The sequence below is a fragment of the Ovis aries genome, chromosome 15 (assembly GCF_016772045.2).
Source record: "Ovis aries strain OAR_USU_Benz2616 breed Rambouillet chromosome 15, ARS-UI_Ramb_v3.0, whole genome shotgun sequence".
In the NCBI taxonomy this organism is placed as follows: domain Eukaryota; kingdom Metazoa; phylum Chordata; class Mammalia; order Artiodactyla; family Bovidae; genus Ovis; species Ovis aries.
Genome location: NC_056068.1, coordinates 32,751,396 through 32,761,253, shown reverse-complemented (window position 1 = coordinate 32,761,253; position 9,858 = coordinate 32,751,396). Strand labels below are relative to the sequence as shown.

Genomic DNA, 9,858 nt, shown 5'->3' with positions numbered 1-9,858 from the left:
GGCTTATAGTGGCCCCAAATCTTTGCCAATAAACTTAGCCTAATTAGCCTTATATTAATATTTTTTTTTTTCCTCTGACACTCACTATTCACTTACTCTTCAGGTTTGCCTTGTCTTTATAAATAACAGTAGCTTTTTTTTTTTTTTTCCTTTTAAACAGATAAGCTTAAGGAAGAAGTCAAAGCTGTAACATCCTGTGTGCTTTCACTCTGGAAAGATGTACATGTAATTTACTGTAATTTAGAATGAATGATACGATGCAGTTTAGTAGATTTCTCCAAAAGTGGAGCATCAAAAATATACTGTATCTGCAAATGAACTTATTTATAAAACAGAACCAGACTCATAGACTTAGAGAACGAACTTATGGTTCCTGGGGGGAAAGATGGGGAGAAGGGTTAGGGAGTTTGGGATGGACATGTACACACTGCTATATTTAAAACAGATAACCAACAAGGACCTACTGTATAGCGTAGGCAACTCTGCTCAATGTTATGTGGCAGCCTGGATGGGAGGGGAGTTTGGGGGAAAATGGGTACATGTATATCCATTCAAAGGACTGAGTCCCTTTGCTATCTACCTGAAACTATCACAGCATTGTTTTTTTTTAATATAAATTTATTTATTTTAATTGGAGGTTAATTACTTTACAATATTGTATTGGTGCACTATCACAGCATTGTTAATTGGCTATACTCCAATAGAAGATAAAAAGTTTTTTAAAAAAGTATAAAAAGAATATGGTAAGTCTACAGGCACTCATTTGAAAATAAATTTTAAAATGTTAAAAAAAATACTGTATCTGATGGAAAATAAGAAACATATTTCTTGGAGATGTTTGCCTAAATCAGTCAAATAATATTGTACTTGGGGCAAAGGACAGTTTAATATCATCAACCTGGCTCTTGGAGCCATGTCTAACTCTGCATGCTAATTTTGTGACTGGGCTAATGACATCATTGTGCTGGCTTTTTAAATCTGTATAGGTTAAAAGAAAACAGGAACACTCTAGTCTTGTAAAGATTACTCTGATGCCATGGAATTACTCTGTAGAATGCCTGATGCTCAGTGTCAGTTACTATCCTTAACTAGACTTCTGCATAGGCTTTGTGTCTAAGCTTAATTGTTCCATTTCCTGAAAAGATTTTAATAGAAATAACAATAGTTATTATGATAACTACTGTGGGGTTATTATATATATGTATATTGTATAAAGTATCCTCTATATTCATATGTATACTGTGTGTATCATATAAATGATTAAATAGAATACTCTCTACACATTGTATATAATACATGCTGTTTTTTTGTTGTTGTTCAGTGCTAAGTCCTGTCTGACTCTTTGTGACCCCATGGACTGCAGCATGCCAGGCCTCCTTGTCCCTCACTATCTCCCACAGCTTATCCAGATTCATGTCAATTGAGTCGGTGATGCCATCCAACCATCTCATCCTCTGTCATTCTCTTCTGCTGTCAACCTTTCCCAGCATCAGGGTCTTTTCCAGTGTGTTGGCTCTTCACATTACGTAACCAAAGTATTGGAGTTTCAGCTTCAGCATCAGTCAGTCCTCCAATGAATATTCAGGGTTGATTTCCTTTATGTATTGTATATGGGAGTATATATGCTGCTACTGCTAAGTCACTTCAGTCGTGTCTGACTGTGCAATCGCATAGATGGCAGCCCACCAGACTCCCCCATCCATGGGATTCTCCGGGCAAGAACACTGGAGTGGGTTGCCATTTCCTTCTCCAATGCAGGAAAGTGAAAAGTGAAAGTGAAGTTGCTCAGTCACGTCTGACTCTTAGCGACCCCATGGACTGCAGCCCACCAGGCTCCTCCATTCATGGGATTTTCCAGGCAAGAGTACTGGAGTGGGGTGCCATTGCCTTCTCTGGGGAGTATATATATGTATGTATATATGTCCAGTGTTTTTGCTACTTCTTGGTGTACTTTGCCTTTTACAAGACCTCACTTCCTCTCTGCTCTCCTGATCCCCCCTCCCTTTTTTTCCTCTAAGCATTTCTCAACATATTTCACTTATTTACTGTTTGTCCCTGCCTTGTAGAATGTACACTGCAAAAGGGCATGGGGTGTGTGTGTGGGGGGGGTTTATTCATACTACAGTAATCCTCAACATCTAGAACATTACCTGGCTTGCAGTAGTCACTGGAATCTATATTGAATCAATGAATGATCTTCAAACATCATCAAATTTTCATTAATATGAGTTTTGATGATACTTGAAAAAGAAAAGGTACTTGTTTGGTTAAGGGCAGAAGCTCTTCGCGGTGGAAGTGGGTGCTTGAAAGGCTAAGGGAAAATACAGGTTTTAAGACTCTTTAAAAAGTGGTTGGTAGCTCAGAATTCTGTAACAAATGAGTTGCAGTCTTCTTGTCGTCAGTGAATGGAGTGCTGACTGTGAGCTAGGGCAAGACCAAATAGGAAACGTCCAACATGCCTTCAGAACACTAGCCATTTTTCTATTTATACACAAGGGTATTTTGACAGTACCAAGAGATATGAATATCTTAGTTGGAATTCACAGATGTCAAATATTTTTCTTGTGCAGCGTCTGGTCTGCTAACCCATCTGGGGTCATGGAAGTTGACCATTTTGTATCCAAATACCATATTAGTTCAAAACAATCTTAAGTCTTGATGGACACAGGAATCCTAAGATAAATTCAGCTCAACAGATATTCACATAACATATGTTATATGCAAGGATTCTGCAAGGACAGCAGGGGGCGTGAAGACAGACCCCTGCGCCAGACCTTTAGGAACCAACAGTCAAGTAGAGAGAATGAAAAGAAGTGCCAACATTCTGGGCTGAAAACAGAAGAGTTGTTTTATTTTCTATTCTTTGTGGAAAGTTTTAATTCTTCTGACTGTATTAATGATGAACTTTCTGAAAATGCCTGTCTCTTTATGAGAAGGCTTAATTTGCTACCTGTCACAGGTAGAGACGACTGTTTTTATATTCTTGGGGCTTCTGGGTTTCTGTATGAAAGGAAAGTATTATTTACTAATACTTCCTTTGTGGCGGATAATGTGGTAGACACGATATTCCCTACATTCCATTTACTCCCCGCATTCCACTGTGAATCAGGTATAATTTTTGCTCACATCATAGGTAAGGAAGCCGAAGCACAGAGAGATTAAGTAGTTATTGCCAATTTACTGTTGTTTAGTCACCAACTTGTGTCTGGCTCTTTTGCGATGCCCATGGACTATAGCCCACCAGGCTCCTCTGTGCATCGGATTTCCCAGGCAAGAATCCTGGAGTGGATTGCCATTTCCTATTTCAGGGGATCTTCCCAACCCAGGGATTGAACCTGAGTCGCCTGTATTGGCAGGTGAAATCTTCACCACTGGGCCACCCATGGGTTATCAAATTCAGTTAGTAAATGGCAAATAGACTCCAAAAACATTTTTCTGACTAATATTATGCTTCTCCCTGCCCTGTTTTCCTTGTTTAACTGTAATTGAATATAAAGACTCTGAGAAGTAAGTAATATTATGGCATCAATTTTCCTGGTTCAAGGGAGAATATCACCATATGTTGTTATATACACAGAAAACATAATTGTAACCTATGGTAAATCTTTCTCTGGTATATGAGATTTTTGAACATAAACTTACACCTGTATTACTCATATAAGAGTTGAATTTGTTGTTTATGTTCAGCACTCAGTCATGTCCAACCCTTTGCGACCCCATGGACTGTAGCACTTCAGGCTTCCCTGTCCCTCACCGTCTCCCAGAGCTTGCTCAAACCCATGTCCATTGAGTCAATGATGCCATCCAACCATCTCATCCTCTGTTGTCCCCTCCTGCCTTCAATCTTTCCTAGCTTCAGGGTCTTTTCTAATGAGTCAGCTCTTCAAATCAGGTGGCCAAAGTATTGGAGCTTCAGTTTCAGCATCAGTCCTCCCAGTGAATATTCAGGGTTTATTTCCTTTAGCATTGACTGGTTTGATCTCCTTGCAGTCCAAGGGATTCTCAAGAGTCTTCTCCAACACCACAGTTGAAAAGCATTAATTCTTCGGTGCTCAACTTTCTTTATGGTCCAACTCTCACATCCGTACATGACTACTGGAAAAACCATAGCTTTGACTATGTGGACCTTTGTTGACAAGGTAAAATCTCTGCTTTTTGATACAGTGTCTAGGTTTATCATAGCTGTTCTTCCAAGAAGCAAGCATCTTTTAATTTCATGGCTGCAGTCACTATCTTCAGTGATTTTGGAACCCAAGAAAATAAAGTCTGTCACTATTTCCATTGTTTCCCCATCTATTTGCCGTGAAGTGATGGGACTGAATGCCATGATCTTAGTTTTTGAATGTTGAATTTTAAGCCAACTTTTTCACTCTCCTCTTTCATTTTCATCAAGAGACTCTTTAGTTCCTCTTCACTTTCTGTCATAAGGGTGGTATCATCTACATATCTGAGGTTATTGATATTTCTCCTGGCAATCTTGATTCCAGCTTATGCTTCATCCAGCTCAGCATTTCACATGATATACTCTGCATATAAATTTAATACACAAGGTGACAGTATACAGCCTTGACATACTCCTTCCCCAGTTTGGAACCAGTCCGTTGTTCCATGTCTGGTTCTAACTGTTGCTTCTTGACCTGCATACAGGTTTCTCAGGAGGCAGGTAACATGGTCTGGTATTCCCATCTCTAAAAGTTTTCCAGTTTGTTGTGATCTACACAGTCAAGGGTTTTGGCGTACTCAATAAAGCAGAAGTAGATGTTTTTCTGGAACGCTCTTTCTTTTTCTATGATCTAAGGGATGTTGGCAAGTTGATCTCTGGTCCCTCTGCCATTTCTAAATCCAGCTTTAACATCTGGAAGTTCTTGGTTCATGTACTGTTGAAGCCTAACTTGGAGAATTTTGAGCATTAATTTGCTGGCGTGTGAGATGAGTGCAATTGTGCAGTAGTTTGGACATTCTTTGGCATTGCCCTTCTTTGGGAGTTGAATTACTTAGAAACTTTTTCAAATATAAACTATAAATTGGTTACAAAACAGCAAGAGGACAGTAGTAACCAGCAAGGACTGTCATTCCATGACTGAGGATCTGCTAGATGCTGGATGCAGAGATTTTGCCACAAAAATTGAAAAGAGGAGAAGCAGAGTCAGCAACAGCATGTGGTGTTGGCTTGTTAGTCTTTTTGTGCTCAGAGCAACATTGAAGATAAATCTATTCTTTTGGTCCACCTATGTTTCTTCCTTTCTTTCTGTTTTTTACTGGTGACCATTTTTAAAGTCTGTATTGAATTTGTTACAGTATTGCTTCTGTTTTATGTTTTGGTTTTTTGGTCCCCCGGCATGTGGGATCTTAGCTCCCCTGACCAGAAATTGAACTTACATCCCCCACATTGGAAGGTGAAGAAGCCTCAACCACTGGACCACTGGGGAAGTCCCCAACCTATGTTTCAAATTGCATCCTGAAAGATGAGTATGTAGTACCACAAGATCTTGTTAATTTGAATTAATTGATGGGAAAGACAATCTAAATTAATAAGAAACTTGAACCCAAGAAGAGATCTAAAAGAAATACATTTTTGTTATTTACAAGGAACTTGAACCAGAGACAATTGGAGGGCTCAAGAAGATCCCTAGTCCTTAAGACTAAGGGTGACATAAGACTAAAGTGTCCTTTTATTTTAAAAAAGCCATGGAGACTAGAGGGATCAAATGATTTTCCCCAAGCTCCCTAGCTGGTAAGTGATCTGAGAAATACCAGAATCCAGTCTTCTAGGAACAGGGCAGTCTGCTCCCATGTACGCTGAATTTAAAATGAACAAAATACTGCCCTTTTTGTGTAACTTTTCATGAATGGATTTAAAAAATCATCACATGACATTTATTTGTATATAAGTGACTGCTGTTAAAGTGCTTTATCCCAATTATGGTTTTATTTTCTCCTTGTTGATACTAATTGACTTAAAAGAATTAAGTATAATTGACAAGTGAAATTGTAATATATTTAAATTATGCAACCTGATGATTTGATATACATAGATGCTGTGAAAAGATTCCTATCATCAATTTAGCACATCCATCACCTCACAGATTTACCTTTTTGTTCTGGGTGTGAGAACAGAAGTTTTAATTGCTTATCAAATTTCTATTATAACATTCAGTAATATCAACTATAGTCATGTTATACATGAGGTCATTGGACCTTGTTCCTATTTATTTATTATTTATTTGGCTGCACCAGGCCTTAGTTGTGGCACACAGGGTCTTTAATTGCAATAAGCAAACTCTTTATGTGCCATATGGGGTCTAGTTCCCTGACCAGGGTTTGAACCTGGGCCCCCTGCATTGGAGCACAAAGTCTTAGCCACTGGACCACCAGGGAAGTCCCTGGACATCATTTCTCTTATAGCTGAAAGCTTGTACCCTCTTACCAGCTTCTCCCTATTTTCCTCACCTTCCTAGCAGCCACCATTCTATTCTCTGCTTCTATGAGTTCAACTTAAAAAAATTCCATATGTCAGTAATCCCATGTAGCATTTTCTCTCTCTGTCTGGCTTAAAGGCCTCCATGTTCATCCATGTGGCTGCAGATGAGTTTTCCTCCTTTTTAAGGCTGAACAGTATTTCACTGTGTATGTGTGTATCATATTCTCTTTATTCATTAATCAACAGACACTTGGATTATTTCCATACCTTGGCTATTGTGAATAATGCAGTGAGCACAGGAATATATATCTCTCTTTGAGATAATGATTTTGTTCCTTATGAATATATATTCTGAACTGAGATTGCTGTATCATATGGTAGTCTGTTTTTAATTTTTTGGGTGGTCTCCATACTGTTTTCCGTGACGGCTGTACCAGTTTACATTCTAATGAACTGTGTCTGTGTCTGATGCCCTTACTGTCCTTTGCTGTCTTCTGCCTTTGTAGTGAGAGCCAGTCTAATAGGTATGAGGTGATATTTTATTGTGAGTTTGATTTGCATTTCACTAATAATTAATAATGTCAAGCACCTTTTTATGTACCTGTTGACCACTTATATATCTTCCCTGGAAAAACATCTATTCTGGACATTTGTCCATTCTAAAATTGGGTTTTTGGTATTGAGTTATGTGAGTTCCTTCTATATTTTGGATATTCTTTATTGAGTATGTGGCTTGCAAATACTTTTCCCCAATTTCATAATTTGCTTTCTTTTCTTTTGTTGATGGCTTCATTTGCTATGCAGAAGCTTCATCTTTTTTTAAAAAAGAGAATTGGCAGTAGAAAAGTAAGTTGAGCTGTCTGGTTTGAATCATCCTTAATTTGAATTAGTGTGACCCAAATTAATGGAATTTTACTTGACTGTTTCAAAAGAGGATAGTATCACCATGAAGAAGATGTTCTGGTGAATTCAGGGGATATTTTGAATAATCCTTTGACAATCAATTTTTTATGTCCCTTATAAAATTGTTCTTTTTTTCTTACATATCCTCTGATCTCCTAAAGAACATTAATGTAGTATTTTCCTGTGGACTTGAGGATTCATTTCCAGTGAATATCTTTTTATTTTTGAAGCTTTTCTTTTGGGTCTCACTCTGTTTGCAATGTTCTGTGTAAAATAAAAAAATAATATCTATAAATGTAGGTTTATAAGAAGACCTGTTCATTTGGTATGAACAGTTTCAACTGTGTGAACTTTTTGGCTGGTGCTGTTATATATGTTTCAGGTATATGACATAGTGATTCACATTTTTTAAAGATTATATTCCATTTTTAGTTATTATAAAATACTGACTGTATTCCCTGTGCCATACAGTATATCTTTGTAGCTTATTTATTTTATGCATAGTAGTTTGTATCTCTTAAACCCCTACCCCAGCTTGTTCCTCCTCACTTCCCTCTCCTGACCAAGTTTACTAGTTTTATCTTTTTGATTCCATATATAAGTGATAACACAAAGTATGTGTTTTTGTCTACCTGATTCATTTCACTAAGCATCATATCTTCTAAGTTCACCCATGTTGTTGCAAATGGCAAAATTTCACGCTTTTCTATGACTGAGTAGTACTCCACTGTGTGTGTGTGTGTGTGTGTGTGTGCACGCCATATCTTCTTTATCCATTTGTGTGAACTTTTTGAAGCTATGGTTATCTAAGGAAAGATGCACATTGAACCTAAGCTCAAGTCAAAGAAAGTGACTTTTCTTTTAATTTCACTCTGTAAAAGGCTATTAAAATGAGACCAAAACTCAGCTCATGGGCATCATGTAAATAGTATAGCAGAGTGTGGTGTTCTTACCTAGATTAGTTTTCCTTTTTTCCAGTTTTATTGAGAAATAGTTGGCAGATGTCATTATATTAATTTAAGGCATACAGCATGATGATTTGATTTGAAAATATTGTGAAATGATTACTACAATATGTTCATTTAACATCTATCTTCTTATAAAGATACAATAAAAAAAAGAAAGAGAATAATTTTCCCTTCATGATGAAAACTTAGTATTTACTCTCCATAAATTTTCTGTGCATCTTGTAGCACCATTAGCTATAGTCATCACGTTCTGCCTTACATCCCTCGTAAATTATTTCTCTTATAACTGGAAGTGTGTAACTTTTGGCCACCTTTTCCAGTTCCCCTTCCAACCACCTGTGGTAACCACAAGTCTGATCTCTTTTTCTATGAGTTTTGGGTTTGGTTTCAGTTAGCATAGTGCTTCCAAGGCCCATTCATGTTGTCACAAACGGTAGGATTTCCTCATTTTTTGATGGCTGAATCATATTTCATTATGTATCTGTGGTTGTTTAGTCACTCAGTTGTTTCCAACTCTTTCTGACCCCGTGGGCTGTAGCCTGCCAGGCTCCTCTGTCCATGGGATTTCCCAGGCAAGAATACTGGCGTGGGTTGCCATTTCCTTCCCGAGGGGATCTTCCTGACCCAGCGATTAAAGACCTGTTTCCTGCATTGGCAGGTGGACTCTTTTGCACAGAGCCACCTGGGTGTCTCTCTCTCTCTCTATATATATATCAACTTCCTGACCCTTCATTCACTGAGGAACACCTGTGTTGCTTCCATGTCTTGGCTATTCTAAATAATGCTACTGTGAACATAGGAGTGCAGATATTTTTTGAGTTAGTGTTTTCATTTGAATATATTTCCAGCAGTGGATTACTGGATCATATGGTAGTTCTGTCTTTACTTTTTGAGGAGCCTCCATAGGGTTTTCTGTAGAGGCTCTATGTCGATTTACAATCTCACTAACAGTCTACAGGAGTTCCCTTTTCTCCACATCCTCACCATCATTTTTTACCTCTTTTCCTTTGGCCGATAACCATTCTAACAAGCATGGGGCTGATAACTCACTGTCGTTTTCATTTGTGTTTCCCTAATGGCTAGTGATGCTGAGCATATTTTCATGTACCCATTGGCCTTTTGTATATCTTCTTTGGAGAAAAGTCTATTCAGGTCCTTTGTTCCTTTTTATCTGGGCTGTGTGTTGTTTTTGCTGTTGAGTGGTATGAATTCTTTATATGTTTTGGATATTAACCCATTATCAGATATATGTTTTTTTTTTTTGCTTTGTTGGTGGTTTCTTTTGCTGTCCAGAAGAGTTTGATACAGTCCCACTTGTTTACTTTTGATTCTGGTGCTTGTGCTTTAAGGGATTCTTCCAGGGAAAATGTCAGTACAGCTGGGTCCCTGGGATTGGTGCATGCACATTTCCCTGATATGAAGTTGCAGATGATGGAAAGCAGCCCCTTTGAGGTGATCATTTTTCCCAGTCTGTGTTTTTCTTGGCTTGGGTATGGAACACGGAGGTCTCTGAGCCCTTGGAAGAAGGGCCCCCCATGCACGTACTGCTCAGCTCCCAGGCCTGTG

General features: G+C 38.2%; 1 long non-coding RNA gene across 6 annotated transcripts in view; it reads left to right on the top strand.

The window, feature by feature from the left end:
- Nucleotides 1–9,858, top strand: part of LOC105602212 (uncharacterized) — a 305,023-nt gene that overhangs the window by 33,978 nt on the left and 261,187 nt on the right. The window lies entirely within an intron of this gene.